At 53.6% G+C, this 18,822-nt stretch overlaps 1 protein-coding gene and 2 long non-coding RNA genes across 7 annotated transcripts in view; 1 reads left to right on the top strand and 2 right to left on the bottom strand.

Annotated features, from left to right (window-relative positions):
* Positions 1–725: 725 nt before the first annotated feature.
* LOC123329409 lies at positions 726–5,093 on the bottom strand. The gene is made up of 2 exons (XR_006544799.2): positions 3,878–5,093; positions 726–1,472 (listed from the first exon to the last, which is right to left on the bottom strand). It is a non-coding gene; the product is annotated as an uncharacterized LOC123329409 (long non-coding RNA).
* Positions 5,094–8,132: 3,039 nt separating this feature from the next.
* Positions 8,133–9,388, bottom strand: LOC112579107. Its single transcript, XR_003103505.3, has 2 exons — positions 9,042–9,388; positions 8,133–8,470 (listed from the first exon to the last, which is right to left on the bottom strand). It is a non-coding gene; the product is annotated as an uncharacterized LOC112579107 (long non-coding RNA).
* Positions 9,389–10,621: 1,233 nt separating this feature from the next.
* Positions 10,622–18,822, top strand: part of COL14A1 (collagen type XIV alpha 1 chain) — a 229,315-nt gene continuing 221,114 nt past the window's right edge. For all 5 annotated transcript variants that reach the window (XM_006074691.4, XM_006074692.4, XM_044928492.2 and 2 more), the window contains exon 1: positions 10,622–10,753. The gene's annotated coding sequence lies outside the window, so the exon portion shown is untranslated. The remainder of the gene's footprint in view (positions 10,754–18,822) is intronic.

Genomic DNA, 18,822 nt, shown 5'->3' with positions numbered 1-18,822 from the left:
ACAACAATTACTTTAAGAGCCCAAAGGAGGGAAAGACAATCCTGCCTGAGGTGGAATTGACCAAAAAATCAAGAATGGCCTCCTCGTTGCAACATCAATGCTGGAAGCAGGAAATTCTGGTGTAATACCTTCAAAGTTTTGACAGAAAACAGTTTCTAAGGTAGAATTCTTTTTTAAAAGTTTTTTGGAAAATGTATTTTTTATTTCGCTGCCGCACGTGGTCTCAGCAGTGTACAGGCTGGTTGTGGACACCGACTCTGCACACTCAGGCTCAGCAGCTGCTGTGCGCAGGCTCGCTGGCCCTGCAGCGGGGGCTCAGCTACCTGATCACGGATTGAACCTGCAAACCTTTGGATTGCAAGGCAGACTCTTAACCGATTCTTAACCACTAGACCACCAGCAAAGTCCATAAGTTAGAATTGTATGCACAGCCAAACTAGTAAAAGAAATTTGAACGTAAGGACATACAAGGTCTCAAAAATGTATCTCCCACCTTCCCCCATGCACCTGTCTTAGGATATCACTAGAGAATGGCCTTCTTCACAGTGAGCGAATATCTATCATCATCTCCTTATTTATATGAGATGCTGAATGTTCACTAAGCTTATTGTGGGAGTCATTTCATGATGTATGTAAGTCAAATAATTTACTGTATGCCTTCAACTTTATGTCAGTTATATCTCAATAAAACTGAAAGAAAAAAATTAAAACACTAGACAACAAAAAAGAGGGAGTAAAATTCAATCTCGGGAGATGGACGAAATTGAGAACAGGATATCCAGGAGAGGACCCCCAGAGCAGTACCTGGGGGGGAAGATCACAGTTCCGGTGTCCGGGTCAGGCAGGCAGACGGCGCAGCAGGACCCAGAGACAAGCTGTGTGCAGCTGCCAGCACCGTGCCCGCTGCTCTTGAACCGCTTAGTGTTTTAATTTTTAAAAGATTTCTAGTTGCGCCGGGTCTCCGTTGGTGTGTGCGGGTTTTCTCTGGTCGCTGCGGCACGGCCGCGCTCCGCCGTGGTGCGTGGTCTTCTCACCGCGGAGGTGCCTCCTCGCAGAGCATGGGCGTTAGGCGTGTATCAGCAGCAGTGACGCCCCGGCTTAGCTGCTCTGCAGCACAGGAGCCTTTCCAGCCAGAGGTCGAACCCGTGTCCCCTGCATCGGCGGGTAGGTTCCTACCCACTGCACCATGAGGGAAGTCCCGAACCATCTTTTAACCAAAGAAAACTCCTGGAGAAAGTGTCAACCCAAACGAGGGACTACACTGAGAAAGAGGAAGGTATACTCTCCAGGAAACAGGGACCCAACCTTGGAGAGAGGAAGGAGGAAATCCAAGCTGGGCAGGAAATCAAGACCAGGGTGGCAACTGGGCGGGTCTGAAGGGAAGCCTGCTGGAGAAGAAGGGACGTTTTAAATCACTTTTACCTGATGTCCGTGACTTTCAGAACGCTGCATGGAGATGCTATTGGCGGAGGCTGGAAAGAGTAACAGAAAGGAAAAGGCAGATAAAGGAAAAATCAAGACAATGACTAACTTCAGAGGAAACCTAAATGTAGAAGGGAAAATGATCACAATACATTATGATGCTTTTATAAGAATACTTGCATAGTGTAGGAATGAAAACATTGCAAATGGAGTTAATCAAAAGGTGTCATCCAATCATCTTGGGAAGATAAGAGAAGAGGGGATGATGACAGCCTGAAAGAGCTACATCCTCTTCTACTGTAATAGGAAATATAGAAATAACGTCTAACACTGCTTATTAAACACACAGCAGTGCATGTGCCATATTGAGAAATCCAGAGATTTGAAAATGTCAGAAAGAAAACTGCTAAAAGAGTCAAAAGTGATTACCTCTGGTGAGCAAGACAATATTTTTTTTTAACAAGTTTTTAGTATTATTTAAAATTCCCAGGTGGCTCAATGGAAAAGAATCTGCCTGCCAATGCAGGAGATGCAAGACATTCAATCTATGGGTGTGGAACATCCCCTGGAGTAGGAAATGGCAACCCATTCCGGTATTCTTGCTTGGAAAATCCCACAGACAGACGAGCCTGGTGGGGTACAGTCCATGGGGTTGCAAAGAGTAGGACACGACTAAACACATACACATGCAGATTTTAAAATTGCACATATAAGTTATTTTAGTAAAATTATATTTAAAATATTAAGTGTCCACGTGGGCTTTCTCAATGACTCCACGACTTAGTATCCAAATGACTCTCAGTAAAGCTTCTTCTCCTTCCATGGTGTTATTATTTTAGATGTGAATCTAGTAATATCTGCCCCTGATTCTTTCTGGGGATTTAATTCCCTGGGTCTCCGTTTCTTCATGTGTAAAGTGATGTAATTACCGTGTGTGTGTGCGTGCGCGCGTGTGTGCATGTGTGTACGTGTGTGCACGTGTGTGCATGTGTGTCCGTGTGCACACACATGTGTGCATGCGTGTGTATGCATGTGTGCGTGTGTGCCCATGTGCGTGCGCGCGTATGTGTGTGTGTGCGCACGTGTGTGCGTGTGCATGTGTGTGTGTGTACATGTGTGTCTGTGTGACGCGCACGTGTGCATGTGTGTATGCATGTGGGCATGTGTGTGTGCGTGCTTGTGTGTGTGCATGCGTATGTGTGTGCGCATGTGTGCGTGTGTGTGCATGTGTGTGCATGTGTGCATGCATATGTGTGTGCGTGCGTGTGTATGCATGTGTGCGTGTGTGCCCATGTGCGTGCGTGTGTGTGCATGCGTGTGTGTGTGCACGCGTGCGTGCGTGTGTACATGTGTGTCTGTGTGCACGTGCGCGTGTGCATGTGTGTATGCATGTGGGCATGTGTGTGTGCGTGCTTGTGTGTGTGCATGCGTATGTGTGTATGCATGTGTGCGTGTGCGTGCATGTGTGTGCGTGCGTGTGTATGTGTGTGTATGCATGCATGTGTGTGTGCATGCATGTGTACATGTGTGCGTGTGTGTCCGTGTGTGTGTGCGTGCTTGTGTGTGTGCATGCGTATGTGTGTGCACGCGCGTGTGCGTGTGTGTGCATGCATATGTGTGTGCGCGCGTGCATGTGTGCATGTGTGAGTGTGTGCGTGTGTGTGCATGCGTATGTGTGCGCGCGCGTGTGTGCACGTGTGCGTGTGTGTGCGCGTGTGTGTGTGTGTGTGCACGCGTGTGCTCCTTCGTGCCTGCTCCAGCCCTGTCACGCTGTGGATTACGAGTAGGACCTGTTATACAGCACGCGCACACTACCAGGTTGTTGTCACACATGTGTGTGCACGTGCGCGCGCGTGTGTGTGCGTGTGTGCTCCCTCGTGCCTGCTCCAGCCCTGTCACGCTGTGGATTACGAGTAGGACCTGTTATGCAGCATGCACACACTGCCAGGTTGTTGTCACACATGTGTGTGCACGTGTGTGTGTGTGTGTGCACGTGTGTCCGTGTGTGTGCAGTGTGCACGTGTGTGCCTGTGTGTGCACGTGTGTGCTCCCTCGTGCCCGCTCCAGCCCTGTCACGCTGTGGATTATGAGTAGGACCTGTTATACAGCACGCGCACACTGCCAGGTTGTTGTCACACATGTGTGTGCATGTGTGTGTGCAGTGTGCACGTGTGTGCCTGTGTGTGCACGTGTGTGCTCCCTCGTGCCCGCTCCAGCCCTGTCACGCTGTGGGTTACAAGTAGGACCTGTTATCCAGCACGCACACACTGCCAGGTTGTTGTCACACATGAGAAACTCGGCTGCTTTTAAAGTCCCGACTTTGATCTGGGCCGTGGAGCCGAGAGAATGAGGAGTGTCTCAGTCGCTGGTATAAGACCATGAAGGGTGACTGTGAGAAGGGGGGTTACCAGAGCCACGAAGGACACTACGATTTGACCTCTGTGATGAGTCTTACCTTGCAGAGCCGACGTATTTAAAACGGGATGGTGTTGTTGAGCTTCCCTGGTAGCTCAGACGGTAAAATTGTCTGCTTGCAATGCTGGAGACGCGGGTTCAATCCCTGGGTCGGGAAGATCCGCTGGAGAAGCAAAGAGCAACCCACTCCAGTACTCTTGCCTGGAGAATCCCATGGATGGAGGGATCTTGTAGGCTATGAGTAGCCCCTGGGGTCACAAAGAGACGGACACGACTGAGCGACTTCGCTTTTGCTTTTGATGTACTTGAATACCTTTTGTAAAGTGAAAATCCGGTACAAGCACAGGCTGTGTGTCTGGTATTGTTTGGAAAGGGGTCGATGCACTCTAGTGGGAGAAGCTCTGACCTGTGAAGATGTTTGAATTCCAGGGCCGACTTTGCTAGTAATCCTCTGGGTAAGATAGACAAGGTCTCATGTCTTTTATCTCAGGTTCGAGTTCAGTAAAATGAAGATTGACTTGGAGTTCTTCAGTTAGCAGTTAAAGATATCAGATTTTGCAAAACTAGGGTTGCTCACACAACTGAGACAAAAGCTTCAGGAAGGACAGGAGCCAAAGATATTGTGGAGTTCTGGGCAGGGCTGATCTTCATATGGTGGAACAACAGGAGACCCAGGCAGAGCCCAACAGGAAGGGAAGCTAACAGCCACCCAGGAACCTAGCCGTGCGTGGGGCCCGACAGGGTGTCTCAACCCGTCTGGGCTACTGGGACGAAATTCCGTAGTCTGAGTAGCTCACAAAGGACAGAACTTGTTTCTCACAGTGTTGGATCTCTGGTTTCCAGCACGGAAGAGGGAAGGCTCACCTGAGGTTCTGGTGAGAAGGGTTAGGCATCTCTCCAGGCAAGACCCTCAATCCCATTCACGATTCATGATAAACCCTTGTGAGGGAAGCAACCTCCAAGGCCCCACCTCCGAAACTGATGACCACTGGGAGGATTTCAACATATGGCTTTTAGGGAGACACAGACATTCAGACTATAGCACAAGGGTCACGTCTTCAGCTGCTGGATCAAAGGGAACTCTGGGGCAGTGACCCCAGAGGGGGTGGTGTAGAGAATACACAGGGCTGTGTGTGCTCCGTCGCTCAGTCGTGTCTGTCTCTCTGTGACCCCGTGGACTGCAGCCCGCCAGGATCCTCTGTCCATGGGATTTCCCAGGGGAGAATACTGGAGTGGGTAGCCTTTCCCTCCTCCAGGGGATCTTCCCCACCCAGGGATCAAACCCAGGTCTCTAATGTCTCCTGCCATGCATGCATGCATGCACTTGCTAAGTCGCTTCAGTCGTGTCCGACTCTGTGCGACCCCACAGACAGCAGCCCACCAGGCTCCTCTGTCCCTGGGATTCTCCAGGCAAGAATACTGGAGTGGGTTGCCATTTCCTTCTCCACATCCAGTATGGGGGAGGGGGCAAATCGTCCCCTCCTGCTCTGCAGGTGATTCTTTACCACTGAGCCGCCTAGGAAGTCTCACGGTTGTGGGGAGGCAACAGACAGGAAAGAATTCCAGCATTTTAACAGCCATTTTACAGCTGTACTGATGTGTTTCTGCTGATGTCTAGATATAAGGAGCTATTTATTGTTACTTAAGGTCAGTTTTCATTCCAATCCCAAAGAAAGGCAATGCCAAAGAATGCTTAAACTACCATACAATTGCACTCATCTCACACGCTAGTAAAGTAATGCTCAAAATTCTCCAAGCCAGGCTTCAGTAGTATGTGAACCGTGAACTTCCAGATGTTCAAGCTGGTTTTAGAAAAGGCAGAGGAACCAGAGATCAAATTGCCAACATCCACTGGATCATGGAAAAAGCAAGAGATTTCCAGAAAAACATCTATTTCTGCTTTATTGACTATGCCAAAGCCTTTGACTGTGTGGAAATAAACTGTGGAAAATTCTGAAAGAGGTGGGAATACCAGACCACCTGACCTGCCTCTTGAGAAACCTCTATGCAGGTCAGGAAGCAACAGTTAGAACTGGACATGGAACAACAGACTGGTTCCAAATAGGAAAAGGAGTACGTCAATGCTGTATATTGTCACCCTGCTTATTTAACTTATACGCAGAGTACATCATGAGAAATGCTGGGCTGGAAGAAGCACAAGCTGGAATCAAGATTGCCGGGAGAAATATCAATAACCTCAGATATGCAGATGACACCACGCTTATGGCAGAAAGTGAAGAGGAACTAAAAAGCCTCTTGATGAATGTGAAAGAGGAGAGTGAAAAAGTTGGCTTAAAACTCAACATTCAGAAAACGAAGATCATGGCATCTGGTCCCATCACTTCATGGGAAATATATGGAGAAACAGTGGCTGACTTTATTTTTCTGGGCTTCAAAATCACTACAGATGGTGACTGCAGCCATGAAATTAAAAGACGCTTACTCCTTGGAAGGAAAGTTATGATCAACCTAGACAGCATAATAAAAAGCAGAGGCATTACTTTGCCAACAAAGGTCTGTCTAGTCAAGGCTATGGTTTTTCCAGTGGTCACGTATGGATGTGAGAGTTGGACTGTGAAGAAAGCTGAGTGCCGAAGAATTGATGCTTTTGAACTGTGGTGTTGGAGAAGACTCTTGAGAGTCCCTTGGACTGCAAGGAGATCCAACCAGTCCATTCTAAAGGAGATCAGCCCTGGGTATTCTTTGGAAGGAATGATGCTAAAGCTGAAACTCCAGTACTTTGGCTACCTCATGCGAAGAGTTGACTCATTGGAAAAGCCCCTGATGCTGGGAGGGATTGGGGGCAGGAGGAGAAGGGGACGACAGAGGATGAGATGGCTGGATGGCATCACTGACTCGATGGACGTGAGTCTGAGTGAACTCTGGAAGTTGGTGATGGACAGGGAGGCCTGGCGTGCTGCGATTCATGGGGTCCTGAAGAGTCAGACACGACTGAGTGACTGAACTGAACTGAAGGTCTCATTGCTAGAATGCATTGAGAAAAATTCAGCACTTTTGATTTATTTATTTTCTAACTGAAGGCTAACTGCTTTACAGAAGTGTACTGGTTTCTGCCAAACGTCACCGTGAATCCGCCGCAGGTGCACTGTGTCCCCTCCCTCTTGACCCCCCTCCCCCTCCCCTTAGCACTCCTTTCTTTCCTCCTTGTCCTGTCGCTTTGTACTCACATCTGAGGGGAGAGCAGGTGGTTGGCCTGGTTTTCAGCTCTCGCCCACCTCAGCTGGAGGAGAACAGAGCCCTGAATGACAGCCCCCTGCAGCTGCGTCCAGCGGAATGGAGGCGATTTCCTATAAGACATCAGAGATCCATTCCTCCGTGATGAGATGTGAAGTGTTTAACAGCTGGTATTGCAGGGACATGAGGAAGCATGGCAGCCCACTCCCGTGGTCTTGTGTGGACTCCCATGGACAGAGGAGCCTGGTGGGCCACAGTCCACGGGGTCGCAAGAGTCGGACACGACTGAGCAACTCAGCACAGCACAGCACGCTGCAGGGACGTCCATCAGCGGGAGGGTCCATCAGCCCTTGGCCAGGAGGCAGGGTGCTGAAGGTTCTCTACAGTGCTCTTGCAAGACCAGGGCAAATACTCGGAGCCCCAGGGGTGGGATATCAGCACGGAGGGTGGGGTGCAGTGTGGGGGACATGAGGCCAGGAGCCATGGCTATTGTTTATAGCGTGTTATCTATATTATCAGCTTGTACTTGCTACTGGCTGAGTATGATCCTTCTGTAACCAAAATAAGGGGGAATGGATGGGCTGGGGGAAAAAAAATCATTACAGAGGGGTTGGAGTAGAACTGCCAGGGGTGAATGTGACCTCTGTGACCATTACAGAGGGGTTGGAGTAGAACTGCCAGGAGTGAATGGCTTGCGAGTATAGGAGGAAATGCGAGGTGGTCGTTTTGGTTTTCACCATGACTCGGCGATGGGAGGATGCTCCTGGAATCTGGTGCTGGAGTTAGGAGTAATAAATATTCTGCAATCTCTGGGGCAGTCAAGCTGACCTATCCAAAATGTCAAAGTGCTCTATTGAGAAACACTGCAGGACTCACCCACAGGGGCTGCTGATGAGAGGAGCCCCGAGTGCGCTGGACAGGAGGGAGACAGTGCGAGTTTGAGTGAGACAGTCGCCACTTGTCATTTAGGGAATTGGGTTCATAAACGCGGCTGTCGTTTAATCTGCATGACTACTGCCTGACAGATAATTAATGACTCCCTTCTTATACACAAGGAGTTAGGCTCAGAGAGGCAAAATAATTCACCAAAGTGAAACAAGCAAGGGGCAGAGTCTCTTCAATTTAGGTCTGAGTTCAGAGTCTCCCTGCAGGGAGGGTTTCAGGGGACAGGGGAGAAAGGGGTAACAGGGTGTGCGTGGAGTCCTTTCAGAGAAGTCACAGTCACGACACCAGCCCAGGATGAGATTCTAAGAGTTTAGAATCAATGACTGTGGAAGCTGGAATTTTTGGATGTCTTTGAAAAGGTCTCAGCTATTCACGTGTTCTTTCAGAGGCACTTTTGTCTTCTTTAGACTGAGAGAGGAGACCACTAGTGGGGTCTTCTGGGCTTATTTCTCTGATTGAGTTTTCAGTATTCTTCCAGGTTCTGAGAAAAGACCTTAAGATAAATGTTGAATAAGCGCTCCCTTGAAAGGGCTGGAAACTCACACACGGCTGCAATTAAGTGGAAAACTGATTAAAACCAGCCATTCTGATTCAAGAGTAACTGAAATTTATGTAGTTATATTGAAGATGAAATAAATGCAAATCAAAAGGTTAAAAGATGAAAGAAAGACGAGTTAGAATTTTTTAAAATAACCTAATACATCATTACAAAACAAAGTACCTTATATAAGATTTTTATGAAACTATTCTGCTCCCCTGCATGGATTTTTGCACATATATTTTGCCTTTTAAAATCATCAGAGAACTCCTCATTTCCTATAATTTTGAAATTATCTATAATTCCATCATAAGCACTTTTCCTCCCCCTTTGCCTCAGACTTTATGCCAACACCCCACTACCTCCCCCAAGGGAATTACAGGTAAAGGGAAACTCACACCAACGACCTGTATCTTGGTAAGAATGAAGGACCCAAAGCAGACGTTATTAGTGAAAAAGGGGCACGGGTATGGAAGCTGCAGGCACTGTTCGGGGCAGGGCGGGGAGAGACGAATTTCTGACTCACGTGGATTAGGTGCGGGGTTGCCGCAGTTCCGGGTCCCGTGCGTTCGTCCGTCTGTCTTTCCAGCCCCGCTTTGTCGCGACCCCCGGCGCAGGCAGCAGGTGGCGCCCGCACCCCCGCCGCGGAGCGGACCGGACCCAGGGTTCAGACCAGACCCGGTTTCCATAAAAACGTGCGCTGCGAACCGGGTTTAGCCAAGGAGCCAAGCGGCGCGTCGGCCGGGCCCCGCCGGGTTTGCAGAAGGACCGATAGACGCAGGGCGGCCGTGCGGGCTGGGGCCCCTTTGCGCTCCAACCGCAGGGCCGGCGGGGGGCGGGGGGTGGGCGCCGAGGGGATTCAGATACGGCAGACTCGGGGGGCGGGGGGCCCAAGGGGGTGCGGATACGGCAGACTCGGGGGGCGGGGGGCCCAAGGGGGTGCGGATACGGCAGACTCGGGGGGCGGAGGGAGGCACCGAGGGGGTGCGGATACGGCAGACTCGGGGGGCGCGCGGCGGGGGGCGGGGGAGGGCTGGGAAAGCCGCAGGCCCTCCTGGAAGTGAGGTGCGTGGTCGCAGCCCCTTCCCTGTCTCGGGGGCGGGCTCTGGGCATTTCACAGCCCCGGCCCCTTGCTGCCTTGGCCGTCACCTGCCTTTCCAGTTTTCCTAGGCGAGAGCGTGCTTTTCTCACCGAAGGGGCGTCTTGATGGATTCCCGGAGTGTAACCCCCTCCGGACATGTGCGCGCACCAGCCGCGGGAGGGGCGTGAGGCTCTTGGTTCGGTTAAAGCATGGGTGATGCTGACGCCTTTCCCGGGGACCCGGCCACGGCCCGGGGTGGGGGGTGGGGGTGGCCCGGAGACCCAGCGCCTCCAGTGCTTCACGGCCGGGCAGGGCCTCGGGGCGGCCCGGACCAGAACCGCCGCGGGGTTCGGGGGGCTCGGCCCCGGCCTCGGCGCAGACTTCCTCACTCGGGATCTCGGTCAGGGGGCCTGCGCCCGGGGGCCCCGCCGACGCCCATCCCTTCAAACGCACCGAAGCGCCTGGGAGCGCTCATGTCCGCGCGTCGCTGCCCTAGTTCCTGGAGAGGGAGACGGGGTCCCGTCTTTTGTTTTTTGGGGCCGTGCCGCAGAGCGCGCGCGATCTCAGTTCCCGGGCCAGGCCTGGAACCCGCGCCCCTGGCAGGAGAAGCCTGGAGTCTTAGCACCGGGCGGCCGAGCAGTCCCGGCCGAGGGTCCCCCGGACGCCCGGACCGGGCTTCTAGGGGCTGCGGAGGCCTGCACGCGGCACCTGCTCACGGACACTGACCTGGCGAGGCCGCCCGCAGGCCTTGGTGCGCGGGGACGGCCCGAGCGGCTCTTCCCTGGCCCCACACTCGCGGCCGCGGCGCTGGGCGGCCCCCGGGCGTGTCCAGGGCGGCGGGAGGAGGGGGGAGTCGTTGGGGACTGGGGGCGCTGCCCGGGGGCCCAGCCTGCCTCCCCCCGCCCCCGTCGCCGCCTCCCGCTTCAAAGGCGGCCGCCAGCGCGCCTCCCTCCGCTCTTATCTGATCCCGGGAGCCCCGCAGGAGGGAGCGCCGGAGAGGAGGCGGCTCCGGGCGGGCGATCGGGGGTGGAGCGGGGGCAGGCCAATTAAAGGGGCGCCGGGCGGGCAGCGCGCGGGAGAACGGACTCTCGGCGGAACTGGGACGGGCCCCGGGCACCGAGAGCCACGCGGCCTGGGCTGGAGTCTCGCGGGCGCAGGTCAGTGCCAACCTCTGCTTCCCTCTCTAGTCGGCCTTGAGAGTCTGTTCCTGAGGGAGGGAAAGCCCAGGCGGCGGGTCCCCTGCGGACGCGGGGCGCCTCCAGGGACCTGCTCTTCGCGCGCCCGCGCTGCCCGCGGCGCTGAGGGACTGGAGGCGCGCCCGCCGCGTCCCGCAGGCTCGCCGGGCAGCGAGGTCTGAGCGCTGCGCGGCATACGCCGGTGCTGCTCTCTCGAGCCTTCGCCCCGGGGCTGGCGGGCTGCGAGCGATCTGCGGGAAGGAGCGGGTTTGGCTTCCAGACGGTAGATGCCAGTATTTTCGAGCAGAAGGGGCCTCCTAAAGGCTACCGTTATGGTGAGAAAGGGGCTTAGGGATTGCTTTGGAGGACTGTGTGTGTTACAAACAAAAAACATGGCTCAGCAGGTAGAAAATCCGCCTGCAATGCAGGAGACACGGGCTCGATCCCTGGGCCGGGAAGATCCCCTGGAGAAGGGAATGGCAACCCACTCCAGTATTCTTGCCTGGGAAACCCCATGGACGGAGGAGCCTGGCAGGGCTACAGTCCATGGGGTCGCAAAGAGTCGGACACGACTGACGGCTAAGCACTCAGCACTCAAGGGTCAGTTGGGAGAACCGTCGATGGAGATCACGGGCTGCAAAACTCACCCAGACACCGGCGGGTGATGAGCTCTGGGCACCAGGTGCTAGTCGAAAAGAGGAGCGAGCCCGCAGCGCCGCCGCAGCAGCGGCTCGTCCACGTCTCTGCGCCCGGAAACGCGGCTGCTTCGCGCGTTTTGCTTCGGTGTCCGGACCCAGGAGGTCGCGGCTTTAAGATGCACCGCCAGGCTGCGGCGCTGGAGGGCCTTCTCTTCCTGGGCTTCCCAACCCCTCGCCCCCTTTCACCCCTCGGAGCTGCTCGCTGCCTCAGGCCCTCTAATGCGCGCGGCTGGGGGGAGGCGAACCTCCGCGCCAGCTGGGATTTAGCTGGCCCAGCGCACCGGAGAAGGCAATGGCACCCCACTCCAGTACTCTTGCCTGGAAAATCCCGTGGTTGGAGGAGCCTGGAAGGCTGCAGTCCGTGGGGTCGTGAAGAGTCGGACACGACTGAGCGACTTCACTTTCACTTTTCACTTTCATGCATTGGAGAAGGAACTGGCAATCCACTCCAGTGTTCTTGCCTGGAGAACCCCAGGGACGGGGGAGCCTGGTGGGCTGCCGTCTATGGGGTCGCACAGAGTCGGACACGACTGCAGCGACTTAGCACTAGCAGCAGCGCACCGGCAGTAAGGATCCCGCCTGCGTTGCGGGAGACCCTGGTTCCATTCCTGGGTGGGGAAGATGCCCTGGAGAAGGGAATAGGCTACCCGCTCCAGTATTCTTGGGCTTCCCTGGAGGCTCAGCTGGTAAAGAATCTGCCCGAAATGCGGGAGACCTGGGTTCGATCCCTGGGTCGGGAAGATGCCCTGACGGAGGGAACTGCTACCCACTCCAGTATTCCTGCCTGGAGAATCCCATCGACAGAGGAGCTGGCGGGCTACAGTCCACGGGGTCTCACAGGGTCGGACATGACTGAGCGACTAAGCACAGCACAGACAAGACAGGGTTGGCGCCCCGCGGGAGGAGCGGCGTTGTGCCCTGGGGTGACTTCGGTCCTAACGAGGGTCTAAGCGCTGCCTGCCATAATTGCAGCCATGGGCACCCTCGTCTAGGAGCTGGGGGCTTGCGTCCTGTTCGGGAAGTTCCCCGTGGCGCGGAGCTCGGGGACCCGGAGTCGCCCGCTCTGCTGAGACTCTGTCCCCAGGGCGGGTGTTCACGGGGGCTGGCGTGCCGCTCTCAGGGACCTGGACCCCAACCCTCCGCTGACCCCGGAACGCCGTGTGCAGCCGCACTCAGAGCCTCTTTCCCTCAGCGAGTTTTGGATTCCCTTCTGAAAATTTTGGAGTGTCAGCTGCCTGCAGCAGCAAAAGGGGGTGGTGGAGGGCAAAACCCTAAAAATATGCGGATGTTTGGTGGCCCTGTGGGGAGCAGAATTGGGAAAGAGTTTTCCTGAAACTCCCCCCCTAAAGGCTCCAGAGCTCCTCAGCTGCAGAGGGTTAGGGGCCTTCCTGGCTGTCGGGTGTGGTAAGGAGGCCCTAGCACCCAGCACAGAGGTGAAGCTGGATGCAGGGAGGGGACCCACGCTGTGTTTCTGACAAGGGGGTCCGCTCTGCCAGCAGCCATCACTGGGAAGTGTGGTCTGAGAGAGGGAGTCAGTGAATGCGTGGATAACTCTTGCACTTTGGGTTGCTTCAAAAGAGCAACTTGCAAGGACTTCCTTTGAACCTGGTCCCAAGGGTGTGGTTACTGTAAGACAGACTTCAGGGAAGCATTTTTTAAAAAAGCAACTTTATCGAGTTATAATTCATATACCACACATGTGTGCAATCCAGTGGTTTTTCGTGTATTCATGGAGTTGTACCACTGTCCCCACAACCAATTTTAGAACATTGTATCACTCCAAAAAAAAAAAACAAAAAAACAAAACTGTACCTATCAGCAGTATAATTCTCATTTTTCCCCAACCAAGCCATAACTGCCCCCCAGCCCCCACACCCTTGGCAACTGCTCCTCGACTTTCTGCTGACGTTTCAAATAAGCGGAAGCAGGCAATGTGTGTGGGCCTGCGTGACTGGCGTCTTTCACCTCCTGAGGTGTTTTCCAGGCTTATCCATTATGCACAGGACACTCTATCCTAAGCACTGGGTGTCTCTCCCTCTGCCTGGGGGACCTGAGCCAGGTGAGACCTGGACCTCCACTGCATCCCTGACCTCCTGGGGGTCCCTTTGAAAGGACAGAAGCCTCCCTGGTGGGGCCTCTCAGTGACTCCCTGGGAAGGACTCCGTGGAGCCCGTCAGAATTCCTGGAGCAGTTTTGGGCAGGTCCCAAACTTAGGATGGATGGGAGGAGCCCTTTGGCGTGGATCCTGCTGCTAACGGTCCAGCTGTGGATTTCAGAGAGCTCCTGGGGCCTCCTTCCACGCAAATCTTGGGTTTGGGAGTCCACCAAGGCTGGCTTTAAAGGATGGAGTGAGCAAATGGGTATGATTGGAAGGGCGCTGGAGCCAGCTTCAGCTCAGCAAGAAAAGTCTCCTTGGGGTACACGCCCTTTGACTCTTAAATCCTTCCTCGAGTCACCTAGTAAAACACAGAGAGCTTTTGCCTGTTTTAAGCTGGGAGTCTGCAGTTCGTGACTCTATGAGCCACATATTTGCTGTCATTTTAATCCAAGCTCAACCAAATGACTGCTGTTTGCCCAGCCTGTGGAGTGTAGCCCAAGGTTCCTTTCAGGGATGAGGGCCTTCCTGTGTGCCTCAGGCTGAGGTGATGGTGTTTGAGCACCGCGGAGCTAACATTATCCGGGATTATGAGATGTGTAGACAGCAAATGGTAAAGGGCCGGGGGAGGGGCGGGGGGCTGGGGGGAGGGCAGAGGAGGAAAACCAAGGGCCAGGCCAGTAATAGGCTTCCTCTTGAGCAGCTTTGCTCCGCTGGCGATGGCTGTCAGGGAGGTCTCCGCTTGCGTCTCCTCTCCTGTAACTGAAAAAGCACGCAGTGCGGAGCTCTGCTACTCTTCTCCGCAGCGGGAGCCTTGTGAAGAGCGGGCCTCACCCTGGTCTCCTGGGGACGTGGGCGGGTGTGCGGTGGAGACTGGCGTGTATTTTGAGTCCCTGCCTGGGTCCCTGCCCTGTTGTCTCTCAGAAACACATGCAAGTCTCCCAATTCCTCGTGGACGAAAACGTTGTCCTTCTTTTAAAGATAAGATCACCGAGATGTAAACTACCAGCCTGGGGTCCCAGAGCCGGCAAGTGGCAGAATCGGGATTAAAGAAATGTCTGCGTGAGATGTGGGCCCTGCCCGTTGTGGGGCGGGGGGCGGGGGGCGGGCAGAGGGCGTGGCCTCCGGGCCCTGTCCGCCCCGCGGCGTCTCTGGGCTTCACGCGGTTCTCCTCCAGGAAGCGGGGGGACGGAGCCCCTGCGGTGTCGCTTCCAGGCCTGGACTGACCCCGTGCAGAGTGCACGGCAGCGCTGGGTTCTCTGCTCTGCTGCTTGCTTCTTCTCTTCACCTTTTCCCCCTTCTTCCTCCTTTCCCTCTTCTCTCTCTCTGCTCTCTGTTTTTTTGAGGGGATTCTGACGAGGAAGGCTACAGGAATTTCTGACAACTTTTTAAGTCAGAGCTTAAGAGTCTAGACTCTGCATTTCTTCACGGTAAATTTTTTATTTAATTTTCACCTTATACTTCAAGGTCATTTTTTGAAATCAGTGCTCTTGATGAATTTTTCTGCCAGTGGGCCTTTGTGGGAACTCAAGGCAAGGGTCCCTGACTTCTAATTTTAGGGAGCTGTGTTTGGTTCTCCCTCCCCGCCACGCACGCAAACAGAGGTAAGCTGAGTTATGAAAACTGATCCAGAGAGCTTTTCCAAGTGGCACAACTTGTGTCTGTAGCCAGGAGTACTTCTGGGGTGGGGGTCTTCTATTCAATGAAGATTTACTCCTGGATGGCTTTCTGTCTGCTTTTGCAAAGGGGAACATGCTGAACTGATACTAAAAAACCATGTTCTATTGAGGTTTAGAATGGAAAATAAAGATTGCTACTGTAGGGAACCCAGGAGCAGCATCTGGCCAGACTGGGAAGATCAGGGAAGCCTTCCTAAAGGGTGAGATGTCTGTCCTGGATGTGCAGCCAGCCTCTGTGATGCTCGCAGATACAGACTTCAGTTAAAAGCGATTCGCATTGCTTTGTCCTTAACAAACAACAACAACAAAAGCCAAGTGATGGGGCATTCCTGAGTCAAGGAACTGTCACTGCGATTTGCCGTGCTCTGGGCATGGCTCTTCCATCACGTAGGATTCACAGCAGCCTAAGTTAAGGCTGGGCAGCCACGTTTCTGAGGATGACCTGCAGTCAGATCCCTTGCATTTGGCTTCTCTGGTGGCTCACGGGTGAAGAATCTGCTTGCAATACAGGGACACAGGAGGCGAGGGTTCGATCCCTGGGTCAGGAAGATCCCTTCGAGTAGGAAATGGTAACCCGCTCCATTATTCTTACTGGGAAAATCCCGTGGACAGAGGAGCCTGGCCGGGTCCATGGGGTCGCAAAGTATTGGACACATCTGATGCAACTAAGCGTGTGCACACACACACCCACACACACCCACACACCCATACACACCCACACTCACACACACAGACACCCCCACACCTACACCTGTACACACACACCCACACACACCTCCCCCCACACACCCACACACACCCCCCCACCCACCCACACACACACCCCCCTCACACACCCATACACACACACACACCCACAAACCCCCCACACACACCCACACCCCCACACACACCCACACCCCCACACACAGACACCTACACCCGTACACACACACATACCCACACCCACACACACCTCTCCCACACACACCCACCCATGCACCCACACACACCCCATACACACACACACACCACACACACACACACACACCCACACCCCCCACACCCTCCCACACACACCCCACACACCCCCACACCCCCACATCCCCCACACCCCCCACACACACCCACACTCACACACACAGACACCCCCACACCTACACCTGTACACACACACCCACACACACCTCCCCCCACACACCCACACAGACACCCCCACCCACCCACACACCCCCCTCACACACCCACACCCACACACACACACCCACAAACCCCCCACACACACCCACACCCCACACACACACCCACACCCCACACACACACCCACTCATACCCCCCACATACACACCCACACCAACCCACCCACACACACCCACCCACCCACACACCCACAACCACCCACATACATACACCACACACCCCCCCACACATACACACCCACACCCCCACACACAGACACCTACACCCGTACACACACACATACCCACACCCACACACACCTCTCCCACACACACCCACCCACACACCCACACACACCCCATACACACACTCACACCAACACACACACACCCACCCACCCACACACACCCACCCACACCCCCCACACCCTCCCACACACACCCCACACACCCCCACACCCCCACATCCCCCACACCCCACACACACCCACACCCCACACCCACACCCACACCCACCCACACACACCCACCCATACCCCCTCACATACACACCCACACCCACCCACCCATACCCACACCCACCCACACACCCACACTCACCCACATACACACACACACCCCACACACACCCACACACACACACACACCCTCACACCCACACACACACACACACCCACCCACACCCCCCATACCCTCCCACCCACACCCCACACACCCCCACACCCCCACATCCCCCCACACCCCCCACACACCCACATCCCCCCCACACACACACCCGCACCCCACCCACACACCCACACCCACCCACACACACCAATCCATAGCCCCCCACATACACACCCACACCCGTCCACATACACACACACCCCCCCACACACACACCCTCACACACACACCCACACACACATCCACACCCCTCCCATACCCACATCCACCCCCACACACACCCCCACACACACCCACCCCCCCCACAAATCCACACCCACCCACACACACCCACTCATACCCCCCCACATACACACCCACACCCACCCACATACACACACCCCCCCAACACACACACCCTCACACACACACCCACGCACACACACACACACACACCCTTCCCCCCGACACACACACACACACCCCTTTGCATTTGAGCCATTCACTGGGCTGCTCCGATCCTACATAAGGTCTTTCTGGGATTTAGAAGAAAGTCCCTTGGGGTAGACCTGTTGGGAGGAGAAAGGGCGCTGTTTCTCTGGAGATCAGTTTTGCACAAGAGCTGGAGAGACGGCCTCTGCCTTTCCAGCGTTCCTCAGCCTCGGCCAGCTGCAGGGCGTGCGGTGCGCTGGCTGTGTGCGCCTCAGCCCTGGCCACTCAGTCACTGATCATGCAGTCAGTATCTATCGATGGGCTGTAATGCGCTCTGAACGTTGTGGAGTATGGGTTGAACTGCCCACCTACATGTCTTCCAGTACCCAAGACTCAGAAAGTAGAGTTACTGGGGCCGTGAAATTAGCTGGAGAGTCACAATGGGATAAGAAGCAGAGGTGATCTGTTGGAGACTGATCACCCTTTCTAAAGATTTTTCACTTTTATTAATATTTTAAATAAACAAATTTTAGCCTTGTTAATTTCCACTAATATTTGTTTCAGGTATCTTTGGTTTTTATGCTTATCTTTATTAATCCTTTCCTTCAACTTAATTAGGGTTTTATTTGCTCTTCTTTTTCTGTCTCTAAGTGAAAAATTACATCATTGATTTTTAAATCTTTTTTCTTTCTTATGTGAATATTTATCTCTAATTCTTAGGTTGCATTCCACAGATTTTCATGTGGAAAATCTTATTTTTATTCCCTTTCAACTATTTTTAAAATTTCCATTGTGATTTCTCATTTGACCCATGGATTAATTAGAAGCATGTTGCTTAATTTCCATTTAGAGTTTGTAAAGATATATTATTAATTTCTAATTTAATTCTGTTGTCAGAAAACAAACTCTGCAAACTTTGAGTCTTTTGAAGTTTATGAGCTCTCATTTTAGGGCCTACTCATTTTACAATGCCTACTTTGTAAGAAAAAAATTTTTTAAAGATGTATCCTGTAGTTATTGGATGTAGTGTTCAATAAATATCAATTAATAGTTGACAGTGGAATTATTGTATTAAGCGTATATTCATTTATGATTGCTAAATTTTACTGACTAGTGAAAGTGACAGCCGCTTAGTCATGTCCAGCTCTTTGCAACCCCATGGACTATACAGCCCATGGAATTCTCCAGGCCAGAATGCTGGAATGGGGAGCCTTTCCCTTCTCCAGGGGATCTTCCAGACCCAGGAATTGAACCAGGGTCTGCTGCACTGCAGGCGGATTCTTTACCAACTGACCTATCAGTTCAGTTCAGTTCAATCTCTCAGTCGTGTCTGCCTCTTTGCGAC

The sequence above is a fragment of the Bubalus bubalis genome, chromosome 15 (assembly GCF_019923935.1).
Source record: "Bubalus bubalis isolate 160015118507 breed Murrah chromosome 15, NDDB_SH_1, whole genome shotgun sequence".
Taxonomy (NCBI): Eukaryota; Metazoa; Chordata; class Mammalia; order Artiodactyla; family Bovidae; genus Bubalus; species Bubalus bubalis.
Note: the sequence above shows the minus strand (reverse complement) of the source record. Positions and strands in the feature narration are given on the sequence as shown.